The sequence below is a fragment of the Culex pipiens genome, chromosome 1 (genome assembly GCF_016801865.2).
Source record: "Culex pipiens pallens isolate TS chromosome 1, TS_CPP_V2, whole genome shotgun sequence".
Taxonomy (NCBI): domain Eukaryota; kingdom Metazoa; phylum Arthropoda; class Insecta; order Diptera; family Culicidae; genus Culex; species Culex pipiens.
In genome coordinates this window covers 127,156,571-127,175,986 of record NC_068937.1, presented here as the reverse complement: position 1 = coordinate 127,175,986, position 19,416 = coordinate 127,156,571, and the positions used below count along the sequence as shown (strand labels likewise).

Here is a 19,416-nt window from a genome sequence, read left to right as displayed (position 1 = left end):
TGAAATCATGTTGGGTGGATTGCACGATTGGCGAGTCGGTTTCGGTTTTTCAACAGGCAGCACACAAGTTTCAGCACAGCTTCGCTCCCCATCGTCGCCCAAACAAAGCACCCGAGCTGTTCCGAAACGGTGGAATTTCCCTGTAACCGAGTCGCACACACATAGAAAAGCTGCTGTAGGTAGCTCTAACCGTAAGGTTGTGTGCGAGCTCGAACCTGATGGATATAGCCAGCAAGACCGTCGACTGAACACAGGCAACGACGACGACGACGACGAGCAGCAGCAGCAGCAACTCTGACGATGATGATGAAGGAAAAATAAAATGAACGACACAAGGCGAACGAAGCGAGCAAGCGAACGAAGCGAACGAGCGCGAGGGTCTGACTGTGGGATTGAAGCGAATGGTAGATTAGTAACATTTTGTGCGCTGCATGATATAGGCGAGCTATACCGGAGAGAGCGTAGTCTGTGCGGACGGCGAAGGCCCTCGACACAACAACACAACACACTGCACACAGCATTTTTACGAGCGCTCGTCGAGTCGAGAGTTTTTTGGTATACGGAGATACACGCAGAGTTTTCGGGGGTTTTGTATCTCGCGACGCGAGGTTTTGTGGCCAATAGTTGAATGAAAAGTGTATCCTGGGAGTCCGGTGTCCAGCGGGACCAGATCCTGAAGAGGTTTCCCGCGATGTGTTGAGAGATGTTCAGTGAAATTCGGCGGGTATCGCAGTGAAATTGGACGGTGAAGACTAGAGGAAAACTAGAGCAAGAGTGAAGATACAAGACGAATATTCGTAGTTCAATAGAGTGTAGAAACCTGAGCGCGGGAGATATCCGGAACAACGACGACGAGGCAGATCTACGGTGTTTTCAACAACCATGGTCGCGGCAGTACTTTGAACACCGAGAGTCCTGTGCACAACACACACCTATCGAATGAACAGGTACGTCTCGTCCTGGAACCAACAATCCTTGCAAGGACTTTTTCTTATCACAAGAGTGCTGAAGGAGGAAAACGCGCGCGAGCGACAAGTGCGCGCCTTAACACACAGTTTGTAAACAAACTTGCGGTGCCGCTTAGAAGAGAGCTGATAGTGCACGATATGTTTGTGTGATCGTGTGTATGCCTTCAAAACAGCAGCAGTGACATTCGATCGGCGAGGATGGAAATGTAGAGCAATTGCGGCATGAGTGAGTGAGTGTGAGCGTGCGAGAGCTGTTTGGTGAGCGCAACAACTATCGCGAATAGAGGACTACTACGATGTGGAGAAGCAGTTTTGGGGCTTTTCGGTTGTTTACACACCCAACTGGCAGTCGCATGATTGTGATACATGGCGGCATGAAAGTATATCAGAATCTGCATGAAAACTGTCCTCATGCATTTTTTGCGATATAGGCGTATGACATTTTTGCCCGTTACCGACAATTATCGACATTACCGACGGCTTTTTGGTTGTATTTCACAAAAAAACCCTTAACAGATTGAGAATTGAACCACCAACTTCTTGGTTATCAATCCGACACGCTACCACCGCGCCATGGACGCTTGATGAAAAGTGAGTGAAAGAGCACCAACATATGCTTCTCTTTTGAGTGTTGCTCGGGGACGGGCCAGCCTTATATGTGTTGGTGAGAACTGCAGATCGCTGAAATGTTTACACGCGGGCAAAAATGTTCTAGGGGCTTGCTGCAAAAAATGTTATAAAATATGACATTTTCTGCAGCAAATCCACTGTTGCAGATTTTGAGATATATTTTTCCTTTGGGTGCAGCAAGTGCACGCGAGTACTTGACGCGCAAGAAGTGCCAAACAAAAGGTGAGCGTTAGCGCCGTAGACCTGCTAACGCTAATCAGGAAATTTGAGCTAAACGCTCATGTTAAGAAACTATTTCGAGTTTTCTTCTGAATTTCAAGATGGACTCAATGTCCCTCGCAGTTTCACTCGTACCAGACCTTCAAAAAACCCCAAATTCTTCCACCCAAACAACCCGCACCTTTCGCAGACACTTGTTAGACTCTGCGCGTCTCATTTCGCAACCATCATCATCTGTCAAGCATCGTGTCAGTTTGTACTGCTGCTGCTAGTGCATGCAGGCTGGCCAACGCACACACACACATATTCTTGCGAGGGGTTGTTTATTTACTTTTTCCGTTTCTTCCGTTTCTACGCTCGTTTCGTAGAACCCCAGACCGGGGTCGTCGTCGTCAAATCATATTCCGCTTCCTTTTTCCGCCAACGACGACGACGACTAAAGATTGAGTGAATGAATATATTTCGTGCCGATATCTGCATGCATTATGAATCGGTTGACGACGCCGGAGGGTTGATTGATGGAGGTAGGTCGGTCGGTCGGTCGGACGGGATCGATTCGGAAGTTTTTCTCCGGGTGGCGCGAGAAAAAAAAAGGAGACGGTTGGCGGCGAAATTTCTGAATGAATTTGTTTTTCTTTTTTTTTTCGCTTTTTTGCGTGTTTTGGGTACCTGAGGTGTACCAGTTTTTTATTGCTCTATTTGCAGTCAGTCTTGCGGCAGACTCACTGATGAGCGGGTTCCAGTTGGAGCAGGTTGTTGTGTGATTTGGAATAGCAAACGCTTTGGAAATCAATTTTCTTAAAGGTTTAGCAATTGTATTCAACGATAGTTTGATATGTTCCAACAGAATGCCTAAATTTGTAAAATAAACTTGTTCGTGATTATTGTATTGGTCACTTTGGTGGAATTTGAAATTTTTACCTCCACATATTTTTGACTCTTGGATATCAAAATTTCCAAAGAGGTCAGATGGTTTTAAGCAAACTTCTTCAAATTTCTCAAAGTAAATTTGTTGTGTATAAAATGAACTCAAAATAACATAAATTGACAAGATTTTATTTAAATTGGCTTAAATACGCCTTCCTTGTGACAACATTTCGAAATAATTTACGACTGTTTGAATCTTCGAATAGAGCGACTACACAGAAAAAAAAAATCATGGTAATATTACATCTGGGAAGGGGTACATCTTTTATGTCAGAAAAAGGTGTAATTTTACCTCTGGAAATGTTTAATTTTACCACTTTTCTGGTGTAATGTCACTTTTTCAGTCTAAATTGAGGTAAAATTACATCATAAAAGAGGTAATATTCAACCTTCCAAAATAAAAGCTTCCAAATTTACATAATTTTTTCTGTGTAGCAATAATCGAAAAAACATTTTTCAGACCATGTAAATGGCAAAAATAAAATATCGTCAAGGTGTACCGTAAAGTTTACAATCGTGTATAGAAAAAATAGGAATTTTTGATAATTCAAAGTTTTAATATCCGAAGGTCTTCAGAAATAATTCGAATCGATTTTTTTTTCTTAGCTCCGAATTCTTTTTTAGTGAACCCAAAATAGTGAAATTCTAGTGATTGTTAAATTACGAAATGAATATTCTTAATGTCCACCACTTGGATTATATATTTTAAAATCCCATAAAATCATTTTTAAAGTCAATTTCAGCATTCGAAATCCGAAGTTCTTAAAAAAATGGATAGTCGAGTTTTTCTTTTTTTAAATTTAAGACCAAATTCGTTTTTAGGGACACCAAAATAGTCCAATTTGGGTGGTTGATGTAACCTATAACACTACCAAATGAATATTCTCAATGGTCCACCTCCGCCATATTGGCAGCCATTTGTGATTATATATTTAAAAATCCCTACAAAGCATTTTCAGGGTCAATTTGGGCATTTACGACCAAACACATGACATCGGAAAAAAGTTTTAAGATTATCTAGAGATTCGATTAAGAATGGTATTTTTTCGAGGATTCGTAAGCTTTAAAACAAAAGTCGACGCCTTAACGCGCCCAAACGACGAACCCCGCAAAACGGCACGCAACTCGTAGCGCAATTACCGGCGCGCGCGCTCATCTGTCAGCTTGTCGTCAATCGATTTCGCTCTCACCGCGCCGCCGAAAATAGCAATGTTTTGTTTACAACCAGAGCATGCTTGCGGTGCGTGTTATCACTCCTGTGAACGCGGTAATTCTCTCGCTCTCTCAGCTGTTCCCTCTCTCTCTTCGTGCTGCGCACATGTCTAAGCGCCCTTTCTCAGACATGAATATGTGATTAACCGTAATTAAAGCTTCAATAGAAGTAACGTCAATGATCTTTGCACTCGCTCTCCGCTTTTTCCCCGATTCTCCTTCGGTTCTCCGCTTCACACCGTGTTCGCTCTCCAATTGCTTAGAATTGCACGGCAAACTAGATACCGAGCGCTCTCGCGCGTTCGATCAATGCGATCAAAGCGATTCTTAATGGCATTTCTCACGATCACTTGTGATCGTCGTTTTGTTTTAATTCGCTCTCTCTCTCTCTGTGTGTTTGCGAGTTCCGCTTTGCTGTGCGCTTCGCCACTATTTTGGTTCGCTCTCGCTCTGGGTCGATCGATCGATGATTGATTCTCGATCTGCTTGAACAGGCGGCTTGTTGCAGCGCCAATTCCAACTGGTCTAGAGTTCACCCCCGGCAGATGATCATGTCAGCTGATACGGGCGCGCGCGCTCTCTCTCTTTGAACAGCTGTGATCGGCGGTGGCTCACGTGTTCTGGCGAGTACCACGTGCAGAATAACAATAAACAAATTCTCGGACCGAACGGGATAGCGGGGGAGGGGGGGCATAGCACGTCGTCTCCGGTACAACTTATATAAATTTTCTCATTCATTAGTCTGGCCCGGCGATCCGGCGAGACTTGGCCATGTTCCGTGAAAGCGCGCGCGTGGTCGTGGGAGGTTGTGCCTCCACGGGCGGCTATGTGCACGGTGTGGTGCTAACACACGTGTGTGTCCACCCCGGAGAGGCCGTCCACGTCCTTCTCGTCTGCATACGCGCGCGCCCCATATTTCTCCGATACGCGCTTTTACGAGGAAAGTTCACTTTACTACACACAACGCTAGGCATGGTGTGGTTTTGTGCGTAAGAGTCTTTTCTCATTTTGCTCTCGTGGACGACCTGCTGCTGGACCGTACAGCATCCCATCCCCCGCACGCTCACGCGCCTTTTTCCGACTCTCTCTTCTTTTTCGGCAGCTGCCTCTCGAACACCCATGTGTGTTTGCTTACGCACGAAAATTTTAGAAATACACGAGCAGACGATTCGTCGTTTTTATTTTACTACACGGCTACTCTATTTTAATGTACCTTTTCCCATTAGAATATAGGAATCGTATCGTCGTCCGACCGAACGACACGCAAATTCATTCCCCATTCATTCAACCTTTTTTGCGCTCCGTTTCCTCGCAAAAACGAATGAACTTCTTCGGAAAACCCCGCACAACCCAAACTTCCTCAACCGTCGCTCGCTAAATCATATTCTTAGCAGAGCACTTTTGCGTTTATGCCAATTGTCGAGAGAGAGAAAGAGAGGAAATCACTGATAAGACAGCGCGCCGCGCCGTTACCCTCCTCATTCCCCCGGTCTCATTGCTCTTTCTCTTGCGCTGTCTCATCCGTTCTCTCCTCGTTTCGTTTTAATGAGAAGAGTGATGTGTGCTGTGCTGCATCTTGCACTAATTTCCCAACCCAGCAAGCAGCACACACATCTTAAAGCTTCGCCGATGTTCTTTTTCCCCCCTCGTCTTAATCGGATTTTTTTGTCTTGTTGCTTCGCACGCTCATTCGCCTCATCAATTCAGCTCGTTGAGGGGTTTTCTCTCGTTTCCTTTTCCTTTCTCCACAGTTTTGCTTTGTGCTGATCGTTCTCCCGGGGGTAATGGAATGTGCGGCGAAGCTCCGGGTTTCTTCTAGACTCGGAAAGTTTTGAGGGAAGTTTTTTTTGCTGTTGTTCATGCGTTCCCAAGCTGTCCCTTCTCCTGGGATCGTTGTCGTTGTCTCTTGAGTAGTGCTGGGTGCTTTTTGGGTTGTTTTTGTCTCGTTGAGTGTGCGAGAATTGGGAAAGAGTTGGAAGTGGATTTTTGTTCGGGTTTTATTTTGATGTTTTATATTTTTGGTTGTGTCTTGCCAGATGAGCTTTTGGGAATACATTCTGGAAGTTTTATTTCTTTTTGAACTAAAACATTAAATTTACAGAAAATATTACAATTTCTAACCTCAATCGGACATTCAAACCTTCAATGCAAACAGTATCATCAAATTCTGCAGGCATGATTTAAGGCTGATTTTACCGAAATTCATCAAAATATTAAATTCCTGCAAATAGTTTCAATTTTAGAAAAATAACTATTTGAGAATAAACACATAAATTTAACTAAATTTGGGTCGCTTATTTCATAGTTGACCACAAAAGTAAAAAAAAAATATTTGTTTCCAGAGCAGTCCACTCTCGATTATCCGAAGTTTCGATTATCCAAAGTTCGATTATTGGAAGGTTTGTATGGGACTTCAGATAATCAAATCACAAAAAAAAGGTTTTTCGTTTTTTTCTTTTAATCCATTTTATCAAATTCGAATTCTGCGAACCCATTTTAAGTTAAATTAGCTGATTGCCATAAAAATTACCAAATGCATTTTATTTCTTAATATTCATTCATCGCCATTTTGGCCGCCATCTTGGATTTAATTTTTTTTGATCACTTTACAGTAGTTTAAGGGTCATGCTCGACAATCAAAAATAAGACAAAGAAAAAAAAATCGATTATCCGAAGTGTTTTTTTTCTGATGCCATCAGATTATCGAGTCTGGAATTTATTCGGAGTTTCCCAAGTTCCATCGGGTAATTGAAACCTTGGATTATAGGGTGGCAAGGCAACATTTTAAATGGATCAATTTGAACGAACTGTCAAGAAGATATGTTATGTAAAAAAGACCCCGAAGTAAATGTTTCAAAAAATTTCATAATTGATTTAAAAAAACCCTTTTTGGTCGTACAGAGGGTCGCTAAGCTCAGAAAAATAAGATTTATCGGTGTGAACAATATATCAGCAATTTAATCTAATCTTCAGGACCCAAGCATCGGATAATCGAGTCTCAGTTAGGTTCGATTATCCGAAGTGAATTTTTTCCATGGCCTTCTTGTAATCAAGTCTGGACTGTATAAAATTGTATGAAAAAGGCAAGATTTTTGGCAGAATCAATGATTTTTGTTAATTTTGTCATCCAAGGAAGGTAGCAGGACTTGGGTTTGGGTTATTCAAAATAGTTTTAAAATATACATGCAATTTTAAATTTTCAATCCTAGCCTTTTCCTAAATATAGAAAATGCTTTTTAAATTATGATTTTCCAAAGAAAATATATTAAAAGAATAGTTTAATTACGAGTTCGCATCCAACCCAAGCTGTAGGTAACTAAAATAGACTTTACTGTTAAATGATTGCTACTGGAAAGCCATCTTAGAAGAGCATTTCCAAGACCTCACCGGTCTTCAAGATTCCCTCAAATCCAGCACTCCAATAAGATTGCCAACCTTCATCCCTGATCTTCGGAATGTCCTTTCAAGCCTTTGGATACTGTCACACAGGATTTGTCCCTGCTTCTTCGCTCTAGCTCATAATGCTAATGTGTGCCCCCTCGATTGACCTGCGGCCCTCCGGATCCAGTAGTCTCGAGGGTACTTGTGGGTGTCCAGGCTCTTGGCCGGGGTTGTCGCCAGGAATTGCTTCAATTACCCGTGCGTCCGTTGGTTAATATTTCAGGCCGATTTGGATGGATCATCTCTGGCAGAAACGGGGGGATGGCCGGATTGGGGGGGGGGGATCCAAACCACCGCACACTGTGGGCTTTTCTGGGTTCTGCTGGACAAGGGCCGCACATGCACATGTATGCAAAACTATAAGCTTCACATAAGCTGCACATTTTTTTGTTCAACCTGGTATTCCGGAGAACTCTGTTTTGTTCTACAGCCTCTGTTCTGCTCGGGTGTGTGATGTGACCTGACCGCTGAAGCATATAGGGCACACACACACATGGTTATGCACAATTGTGCATCCCGACCGTCCGTCCCTGCGGTTCCGGGATGTCCTGACTCGAACGAGAGAACACAGAGTACATAGAGAGGGCCACATTCCTGTAGGTAGCTCTCACATAGGCTTGCACTCTCGGAATGACAGATCGGTTGACGGAAGCGGAGCGAGGAGCTTATTATTTATGTACACACAAAACTCACATGACGGCACTCGGGCAAAAGTTTAAAATTAAACGTTGCCATGGTGACCGAGCGCTTACTCACCCCCGCCTGCTTGTGCGATAACCACGCGGGTCAGCCAGAGGGTGGTTTAATCGAGCATGGCTTGCTCTGTGTGTGTGTGCGTGTGCCAGGATGGTGTCCAGTGGCAACCTGACATAAGTTATTCAAACAATTGCACAAATGCACCGAGTGTGCGGAGGTGTTCGAATTATGTGCTCTTCTCACTGAACACATCAAGCTTAATGAGACAAAGCTTTCGCGCAAATGAGTGCCTCAAACGAATCGAACGGAGATTATGTTGCGATCTCCGCAAATTCTTCGCGCGCTCGCTCAGTCACTTCCCAAGAAACTTCGTGACTTGGACGGATCTGCTGCTGCACACAGGCTGACGTCAGCGCGACGTTCTGAGAGCGCAGCTGAGTCACCAAACCGCGCTCGCTCGCGACTGTCGTCGCGTTGAGATAAGCTCGCAACCTTGTTCACGAATTCCGCCGTTTGTGACGATCCGCCAACGCGTCAACTTGAGCAATCGTCGAAGTGCGCAGGAAAGTTTCGTCGACGGCGAAACCAGCAGCGTCTCGATCAAGTCTCGCGGTGTTGAAACCGTTTTCTATCGAGCTCCCCACACAACAGCACATGTGGCGCGACTCCGTGAAATAGCATTGAACGTTGCACGGCGGCGTCGAAACAACGAAAAAATTTCTACACACTTCACAGCGCGTCGTGACCGGTAGGGGGGTTGCCGCTGTTCAAGACTTGGCGGGTAGCCCCATGGTACCAAGGTAGCCCAAGCTACCCTGCAGAAGCATGGAAACCTCGAAAGTTGTGGGGAGCTCTCGACGGCGCGCGAAAAGAGAAACAGAAACTAGTTTCTTTTGAGTGCTCAGGCCCGCGCGATCCAGCCGATAGAAATATGTGCTTCAATACGGTGCGCGGCCCTGTGTTTCCCCCTAACGCGCGGTCAAGCACCGTTTCTTTTCTTGACAGTCCGAGGTACACCGAGTGGCCGCGCGTTCGATGGCCGCTGGTGTTACCTAAGGTGTCTGGGGCTCGGTTGACCCGGAATGCTTCATGGTCCAAACTATTCTGGAGTTAAGATCTTAGAATCTACAGACCTTTTGACAAACGACCTAGTAGATCAAGCATTGATCAAGTTCAAACCGTTGAAATCGATGAACCACGCTGCGCTAACGGTCGATTTGAAATCTGGCGCGCGCTCCACGCGCAATCGATCAAACGCTACTTAATATTTCAATCAACTTAATTCACCCGCTAGAACACACCCGGTTTGCTTGCTCTCACTTGCTCCAGACGTTCCCATTAGCCGGAGACCTTCTTCGCCGTAGTAGTATACGCAGCAATTTAATCGGCCGCAGTATAGGGGGTGGAGGACCACCTCCCTCGCTCAAATGGGTTCTCCGGCAGAAAAGGGGTGCCTCGGATGGACGGAATCGCACACGTTTGTGCACCACTCTACTGCTTTCTTCGCTCTTCGGGGTGGTGGTGGTGTCAGACAACAACGACGTTCAGCGAAGAAGGGTCGTCGTTTTTCCTTCTTTCTTTTTTTTCGGGGGAGGAAAAATCTCATTTCTCAAGGGTTGGCGCGAGTTACTTGCCGGGATTCTCCCGTGGGACACACGCCACAGAATCATAGGTTTGCCGTAATTATTTTGCCTGAAAATCTACGCATTCGGCACAGCGCTTTGTTTGGGATCACCCGACGTTGAAACAAGCTCGATGTTTAAAGCTTTTCAACATAGAGACACAATCCGGTCGTCAACGGGATGGACAATCATGGCATGTACGTACACACAAGCGCAAATAAATGATCATACTCCCCCGCGCGCCGAACAGGTCATCCAGAAGGTAACCCGAGCAAAAGAGAAGTCACCACCCTCCCTTTTGCAGTATATATCCTGAGGAGGATCAGGCCGGGAGCCGGGGTCGGGACGATCAGAAAAGCACTCTATGTGCCAACTACCCCGCTCGCCCAACCACCCCCCGGTGATAACCTCTCTCCGGGATAGATCCTAGGGGTAAGGGATAATGATACCAGGTCCTGCCGTCGCTCTGCCATAGCTTTGTTTTTTTCGGTCGTTTATGTACCACACCGTCACCACATATATACATCTACACCCAAAGTTCTGACATGGAATTGGGGGGCGCTTGCGCACTGGCCCCGAACGGGACAACCCCAGCGCCGATGTTCTGGCTTCGATTCCATTCCGACTGCCGACACAACTCAGGCCAAACCTTGTACATTGTTCTATTCCGAAAATAGAACCGACGACGACGGCTAGAGAATGAGGGACGTCACACGTCTCCGTGGCGTGGCAACATTCCATTCCCGAATGACGTAGTTTCGAGCCCGGCTGATGCTGGAACTCCCCTGTGCGACGAGGGTGGTGGTGGCACCGGGTGAATCATCCGTATACACACTTGTTCGGAATAATTCCCTGCATGTCCCCCTCTTTGGCTGATTAAAATTTCAGCAACTGGTTTTGCAACCGCATCGAGAGTCCTTCCCAGCAGAGCTGACGGGGATCCGAGTTCCGAGCAGGACTCTGCATAATGAATGCCTTTTCTGCGCAGCGCGATCGTGACACGATGATCGGCACGGTGTGACACTCTTGCTAAACTCTAAGCATAGTTTTAATTAAACTAATGGACCCGTTCTGAAGCCCTCCCTTTTGCAACTATCTCCAACGAGATGAACAGACAAAGGGTCCGGATGCTTGGGAAAAGTTTTCACAGAATTTGCCCTTGGCAGAGTTATCGTTACAGTTGTTACGAAATGAGCGGCAATCGCAAAATTTCTTGGCATCAGGACCCCAATCCCTGAACTAAGATTAGCTGACCTTTTGGCGATGTTGTGTAGACATCCGGGACTCCTTGAGACACGACATTCCGGACGCGGCACCACCGGTTTCAGCACACTCACACTTCCGCGCCGAACGTTCACTCTAAACTGTTCCCAGCGTAAACAAAAACACGCGCATCTTTTCATTAGCTGTCAAAATCAAGTACACGCTTAAGAAAGTACAAGTCCGTTTCGGGGTATTATTACCCGGTCCATTTGTTTATACACACTACAAATCTAGAGTTTTTTTTTATTAGGTCCTATAAACATATGAAAGACAATAGTTTATTGGTCCTTTTCAAAAAAAAACTCTGGAAATGGTCAATGACATTTTAAATCAACAGGGATTACGATTTATGTTACAAATCAAGCACTTTTGGTAGAAATCTTAAAAAGTACCACAAAAGCTACCCTCAAGTCCTTCGAGATACAAAAGGGTAGCACAATGAAGCTCCCGAAAACTTCTCCGAAGTTGATAATGAGAGTCGAAAGTTTGATGGTCCGTCCGAGAAAGCTCGCCGGGACGATTCTTCGAAAAGGGGGTTGGGGAGTGTTTGCGATATCCTTTTCGGTTGACACGCTGCCGTCGTCGCGTCAATACATCATGGCAGACAGCAGGACGACGACGACGACGTAGGGGTGACAGGACAAGGACAGGACCCCGAAAACAGCTGCTTCACTTTCGACGACGACGATGGCCCGATTGGGTGTAAGGAACCTGTTGATTTATAAAATAAATACCACAATAAAATAAAATATTATGAAAACATGCTTGCTCTCGATTTTCTCTCGTTCTCTCGCTTTTTCAAGCAGGACTTTTTTTTTCTGTTGTCCTGCTGCAACGTGTGCGAGGATGTTCTCCTCTGAAGAAACGAGAGCGAAAACTTAGATTTTATGTATACAAAATTTCTGCAACCCCTTTATTTCGATGCAGCTCGCGCGCGCCTTTTCGAGTACACACACACACACTTCTGGGCCAAAATCTATACATAACGGAATCGGCGCGGTAAATGCAACCGGTCCCCCCTCAAGTCTCCGCTGCATTGTTCCGGCCTGCTGGTAAAAGTTCATATAAAGATGTGTGTTCACATGAGCAACTTTTTTGCTGCTGTCGAGAACGAACTCTTGCTGCACAAGACGCACGCGACTCTGTCAGGATGCTCTTTTCGGCTTGCAGCAGCAGCTGCTGCGGAGTTCGATGCACCTGCATCTCACGAGAATTGGGTCAACGCTCAAAACTTATTCGTGTCACACAAAAAGAGCACCTGAAAAGGGGTTTCCCCCCTCACCGACTTGCCTTGCATTACACGCATAATTTCGGTAAATAGAAGGAAAAAAACACGGCAAGAAATAAATAATAGCACGTGGTCAGACGAACCCTGTCTGCCTCACCCGCGTGTCCGTAAGGCAGTTTAAACATTCTAATCGCCCCCCGTCGTCAGTCGTCATCGGAAGCGCGAGAGAGAGCACGGTTGCGAAAACGACGGATTACGGAACGTGTTCCAGGAATGTGTGTACGCGCAATAGCCCAGCCGCGCCATAAATCATTCAACAGGACTCACACGGCTCACGTTGGACGCGTTCGTTGTCCTAATCGACGGGTTCACTGTGGTCTGCTTTCGCAGGAGTTGCTGGTCAAAACTGAAGCAGACTCATGGTTCTGCTTAGATTTGACCACCTGCGCGACCATAGTTGAGTTGGTGTCAACGCAGGTCATGCTGACCTGCGGACAAAGCCAGTTCAACAAATTTCGCTCAAGATCTCAACTTGAAGATGTTCATTTTCCCTTTAAAATTCAATTGAGGATCTACCGAAGCGAATGACGACGAGTCCTGTTACCCTAAAAAGCTCACCCTTCCCCACCGTACGATTCTTGACGCTTTATCAGTCTGAAAGCGCCCCCACAACCTTTCGAGAGATACGAGCACATAGCTTTGTCCTTTACCACCCACCCGATTCCCGTTCCAACGACGACGACGGTATCGACTGTGGTGGGTGACTTCACCCACCCCTGTCAGAGTGGGTGGTAAATGGAAAATTTTCTCGACCTGTTTTATGTGCACATAAAGCTCTCTCGTTCCTTCCGTCCTTGTGCCACTTCTACTTTACCCGCTGGAACGACCCCCGGGGCTTCCAGAGCTATGAAAATGTGTTTTGTTCTGTGGTTGTACTGCGCTATACAGCACATAGCAGGCCGTGGTTTTTCCCTGTTGGAAGCTTTCCGGCAGCTTATGTGCTGCGAGAGAGGTTATGTGCTTGCGTTGATACTGTATTCTGACCGTAGCCATGGCAACGCTGGGAAGCTTTATGCTGCGGGAGCTTGTTTTGCCCGATACGCTCATGTTCTGCTAGTTATCGTAGCTTTTTTTTTGTTCAACCTCCCCCGAGTACATGGCGAGTGTAGAATGAGTCGTTTTTGTGTCTATGTGCAATCTCCAGCAACGACCGCTCCGGATTTTATTACGAAAGAGCTGAGCTGGTCGCCACCCCCGCAAGACACGCACGTTGACGCACGCCTGGTCTCCTTACCGGTGTGCGGAAGCGCTGCGCACCGAGTTATTAGACCCGTCTTCCCCGGCGACAATATGTGTCCTTGCTCGTGACCTCCATTGAGCGCGCAAAACAAATCTTGACTTTTTTTTTTGATAAGGTCCTATAAACAAATGTAAACATTGAGTGTATCCCTTTCACACCTTATGTCAAAGTCGATCGGAGTAAGCGGGATACACTCAATGTTTACATTTGTTTATAGGACCTTATCAAAAAAAAGTCAAGAAATAAACAATTCCGCCGACCTCCTCCCACCTCGTTATCGATGAGCTTAGAACGCTCACGTCACGATTCTTCTCTCGGAATCCTTTCACTCTCGATGCTTGGCCGTTACTGCTGCTCGGAAGTTCGGCGGGTGCATTAAATTTAAATAACATAAATAATAAAAGAGGGAAAACCCGCGCGCGGCGCACACACGAGAGCATCGACAGTCCGGCAAGATATCCGCCGCGAGAGGACACACTTTGAGGAGTAGGAGGACTACACGCGAAAGAGACAGTTTTGCTCTTGAAAAAAAAAGCGCGCGCTCGCGAGCTTGCATGCAACAGGTGACACTAAAGACCTTCTTCTAGGCCTAATCTGCCCGAACCAGCCGGTCGTCGTCAATCCAATCAAAAAGTCCCCATCGCGCGCGACTTGCGAGTTGTTTCGCAGAAATTGTGACTCGACGGAAATGCCATCACCTCGTGAGCGCTGTGTAGCGGTAGATTTCTCGTACCTACACAATACGCTCGTTCAGACGGTGACCACCGTTTCAACCTTCGCGGCGCGCCGTTGTGTGAAGGAAATTATCGTCATCTACCTCCGTCGCGCACCCAAGGTATTGCGCTGCAGGTCCGCCGCCAGCAGCAATGATTGAGTCCAAGACATAATCAAGGTTTGTCCTCTCCTGCCCTGGCCGGCCACCATCGACGTCGTCTCCAAATCGTTGCGGTATAATGGTTTGAAGTTATGCTAAGAGTCGAAAGAGCACAGCGAGCGAGCGAAGAAGCACGCCACAAAGCGGACGGGGCAAAAATTAACCGAAAGAGAAGAAGACGCAAGAAAAAGGGAGCAAGAGCGCGCGAGAGAGAGACAAGGCTCAAGAAAAAAACATCAATTTACAAAGAGAATATGATTACAACGCGCGGCTCGCGCGTTGATGAGCGAAAGGCAAACTCAAAAAATAAAACAACTTTTATATAATTCTTATAAATAAGTTTTTTTTTCTCGACTCTCCGACGTTGCCCTCCTCTTCGCTCGCGCAGTGGAACGCGGTCGTTTGCCGTGAATGCCTATCATCCACGTCACGAACGCGTTTCCTTTGTACGGGACGGTAGGGTTGCTCAAGTTTGACCAACGTACATGTGTAGAAGCGCCTTGAAATTTCAAATTGTACTAAAAACTAATTTTTAGAACAATGTTCTAAAAGTTTTTTCGAACATCCCAAACTCAAATACCCCCGCGAGAGCCGACTTCATTCTTACGACGCATTAATTTCAGCGAATGTGTCACCCCACGCTCGCTTTTTAGCACACTTGTACTAAAAACCGCGATGAAGTCACGCACCAGCTTGTACGGCCACCGCGGCGCGTCCAACGGACGCGACGACGACGAGTTTCTTTTTCGTAATCTACGGCACAGTCATCAGCAGTGTGCACAGCAAAAAGCACACCAACTCGCCGCTCGAGCAAAAAGCCCTGAAGGTGGTGAAACTTTGCTACTACACTATAGCAGCACACACGACGATGAAAAGTCGGCACTCGGTGCTTCATCAGATTACGTGTATAGCTACAGCAGCAGCGAATGAACGGCGACGAGGTTACCCGTCCCGCCACGTTCGTCGGGCCGTCCCACCTCGGCGGATCTGAAACCATCAAAACAGCTTGCTCGTTCGCATTTTATTCGTTCTCCCTTGCTTCGCTTTGCGTCCGCGTTCGCGTTCCCTCTAAATAATATTAATAACATCGACCGAACGCCGAGGAATTCGGCCACAGCGCGCGCTCGGCACCGCATTGCACGGTGCCGAGCGCGCTTCGGCTCGGTTCGGCGCGACCTCGGCAGGGTGGCCGTTTTCCAATGTTTGCCTCAGCCGTATAGCGCTTTCTATATCGATCCTCGTGTCGACTCAAAGAAGAAAAATACTTTCGTATAAATTTTATTTTATGCCTCCCGCTCTCCACTTTGGTTCCGAAAGACGCACCACTTCTTGTAACGGGTGGGCGGTCGGCCTGGCACAGGTTCTCGGGCCCGCGCTCATCTTCCCAAGCAGGTCTGACATACTTTTAGACAACGGTCAGCGCGCGGTCAGCGGCGTAACGCTTATCGATTTCAGTGTTGCCAGCCGTTTCACCCACCCACCCCCGCAACTGAACAGAACTCTCCGTGTACATATACTATAAAATGGAAATTTCCCTTCCATAGCCATAGCACACCAGCGGGAGTACATAGATGCTGATCCTCATCGTCTATGTAACGCCTGCCTGCCACACTCCGGTCCCTGGAGTGAGAGGACTCTGTGGCCAGGATGTTCGCAACTGCTCCTCCACGCGCATGTCCCAATCTTGGCTTATTGTTATAGAGTCAGTCGAAACGTTATTTTCTTCCCTTCCACCACACCGGTTCTCATTTAGGTAATGGATTTTCGAAAAATGATTTTTTTTATTATAACAAAATAATTATTATATATTTCGCTTTATGTTGACGGTTCTCCGCACAGCATCCCATCGACGTGGTGTCCTTGTTTTATACCGAAAAATAAACCTCCAACAAAAAAGTGGAATAAAAATTAATATTGTTTTTCTTTCCTTTCCTCTCGTTCCAGGTAAGGACCGTTGCTGTTCTACGAACAAGTGCCCGTCACGGCACAGTTTTGTTGCACAGCCAAGGTGAGGGCTATCTACTTCCGCGAGGGGGGAAACGAGGCAATCAAATCTCTCTCCGCGGCGATAAAAGCCGCGCCAAGAATGGGTCTTGCCGCAATCGAAGAAGATGGGAAACAAAACAAATCCACAACCAAAACAAAAACCCAATCGGCCGGCTAATCGGTCTCTTTGCGCGCGGCAACGTGTACGAACGCGAGCGCGCTTTAATTTGTGTATTGTTATTTCTATGCTCATAAACATTGCCGGTTGTACACATAGACCGCTGGGACGTGACTTTGAACTCTGGCGCGCGCAGTTTGCGCTCATGAACTCGCGCGAGATGTGTCATCTCGCGCTCGCCGGAGGTCACTCCCGGTTAGTCAACTGAATTCTCAGTTGATTGATAAACGTCATTTTGACAGATGGTTGTCTAAAATTTTCATAAATCGATTGTCAAATTTAAGCAAACAAATGTCAGTTTGTTTTGCTGAAAATTTAGTAACATTCTTGGTTAGATTATTTGCTGAAGATTCAGCAATTGTTGATGGTTTTTCAGTAATTTTATGCCAATCCTTTAAAAAACTAACAGTAAGTCATAAGTGACATTTCTGTTTGACAGATTTACCCTTTACTGATTTTTCAACAATGGTTCTGTTTCATTGCCGAATTTGAATATAAGTGATGATTACTGAATCGCATTTAGTTGATTATTTACACAGAAAAAAAATCATGGTAAAATTACATCTGCGAAGGGGTACATTTTTTATGTCAGAAAGAATGTGTAATTTTACCTCTGAAAATGTGTAATTTTACCACTATTCTGTTGTAATGTCACTTTTTCAGTCTAAATTACATCATAAAAGAAGGTAATATTCAACCTTCCAAAATTACACCTTCCAAATTTACACAATTTTTTGCTGTGTAGCTGAAATTGCAACCACAAATTTGGTGTGTTTGGTGCGAGGTCTGTCACCGTTTTCACACTACACAGCTTAAAAAGTATTAATCCAGCTGCGTGTAAAAGGCCTGGGTGTAAAATAAATATTGCATTATTTTATGCAATTTTATGTGATTTTACACCCTGAAATATGTAGCAAAAATTGTACGTGCAGTGTGTAATATTAAGTGTTTATTTTGACGAAGGTGATGTGCATGCTTTTGCATGCGATTTTAACATCGGATTTTTTGCTGTGTAGCTCGAACTGTCAACATTGTCCCAGCGTTTCAAGGCTCTAAAAACTCATGGCATGCCACAGATTTTCGAAAAAAACAGCCAACTTTTATTCACAATCTCATGAAAAAATAATTTTGATAACAAATGTTGATAAATTTATCGATTTTACCACGTTTTTAAAATAATTCCAAGAATATTAACCTTATAAAATAACAAGTCTAGAGCTAATTTTTCTAATTATCTTGACAGAAACCAAAACAAAACTGAATGCTCGCAACCCTGGTAAGGTTTGCAGACGCTTGCATCCTCGAACACTCCTTCAACAGACTTCAAGTGCGGAATCGAACCGCCAGCGTAGAATGTCTCTCACGTGTGTAGAACTTGTACTACCGTATTTACATTTGAACAACCCGCGCGCGCGGACTGTTCCGGGCTGATATGGTGGTTCACCATATGTACAAGTAGCGAGAGAGCGAACCTACACGTGGTACGTCGACGACGATGACGACGAAGCGCGCGCGGGATCTCTTACAACTATATTATAGACATTATTGGTGTTGTTAGGCCGGCGCTTTTCGGTCTGCCAAAGTATGCTAAACGGCGGTGCCGGCCCAGACCGCAGACACTCTAATATACATATGCAGCACCATGCTACGTCATCGTGGCGGTGGTACGAACGACGAAACGAGCCGGCTATAATCAGCGCGCTTCTCCCGCCTGGTATCACTTAATTAATGCCAACTTCCAGGCCGCCGGGACAAGGTTACGACCGAGCACATGTGCGAGAGCATGCCTTTTATTATAAATATAGGCTGTGTTGGAACGACGACGACGATCAGCATCGTCTACCGTCGTCCAGCTGGGCCTGGACTTCCCGGAGTCGGGCCACGCGGCACGCGTATATGGTCAATGAATGAATCATATGGTGTGGTGGTTACCCCGAGACCGTCTACCAGACTACGCGCGCCGTCCGTGCAATATTTATGAGCCTAGATCGATTGTTTACCTTTTCCACGCTCTCGTCGTCGTCGTTGCAGCCTGAATGTAGGCCAGCAGGAAGTGCTCCCATTTGCCGGCAGCCAACCAGCCTAGCAAATTGGAAGAGATTATAAAGGCACACACACACTACCTGCCTGCTCTTCAAGGGGGCAGGTGGCGCTCACCTGTTACCGCCGGGGATTCCTCCGGACACGAAAACGGCAAAACAAAACAATCGTAAACTCTGTGTGTGCAATCCCTCTCGACTAGACCGACCCGGAGGAGGGGGAAAGCCACCGCAGCAGCAGCAGCGGTTGTATAGAGAGTCATAAAAATAATAAATAAAAAGGATTCAAGGCCGTCGTCGTCGTCGACGACGACGAAGTCCCCGCGTGCCTGAACTTTCACTGATTCATCCGTCTGCGACGGAAAGGAGGACCAACGTCAACGCTGAATCCCTATCGTTATTATACCTACATGTGCTCGAGGACCCCCCCTCCACACCACATCCGATTTCCCTCCTCGGGAAAGAGGAAGAATGTTTGGGGAAACTTTTCCTTCAGCGCGCCCGCGAGCGCCTTTCAATCGCATCTTTTCTTCGATGACGACCGTGGTGGTGCAGTCAGCATGTGATTGATAGCTTCAGCATTGCCGGCACTCCTGCCAGACAGCTGTTTATGCAGTTCGATGATACATACAGCGCGAGTCGCACTATACTCTCCGTCCGTGTATGCTAATGTCTGTGTCATCGTTATCTTGCGCGCGGGAAACCCCCCCAACCGGAGTTTCCGGACTCGACACATTTCAAGAGCATTAAGCATTCGTCACTTGTTGTCGCACTCGCAGATTACGGACCTAATTGTCGTGTTGGTGGTGTAGACGTAATGTCTGCGAGACCAT

The 19,416-nt window shown here is 46.2% G+C and overlaps 1 protein-coding gene across 1 annotated transcript in view; it reads left to right on the top strand.

Annotated features, from left to right (window-relative positions):
• Nucleotides 1–312: 312 nt before the first annotated feature.
• LOC120421795 (uncharacterized) overlaps nucleotides 313–19,416 on the top strand; it is a 38,919-nt gene continuing 19,815 nt past the window's right edge. The window contains exon 1 of the mRNA XM_039585067.2: nucleotides 313–947. The gene's annotated coding sequence lies outside the window, so the exon portion shown is untranslated. The remainder of the gene's footprint in view (nucleotides 948–19,416) is intronic.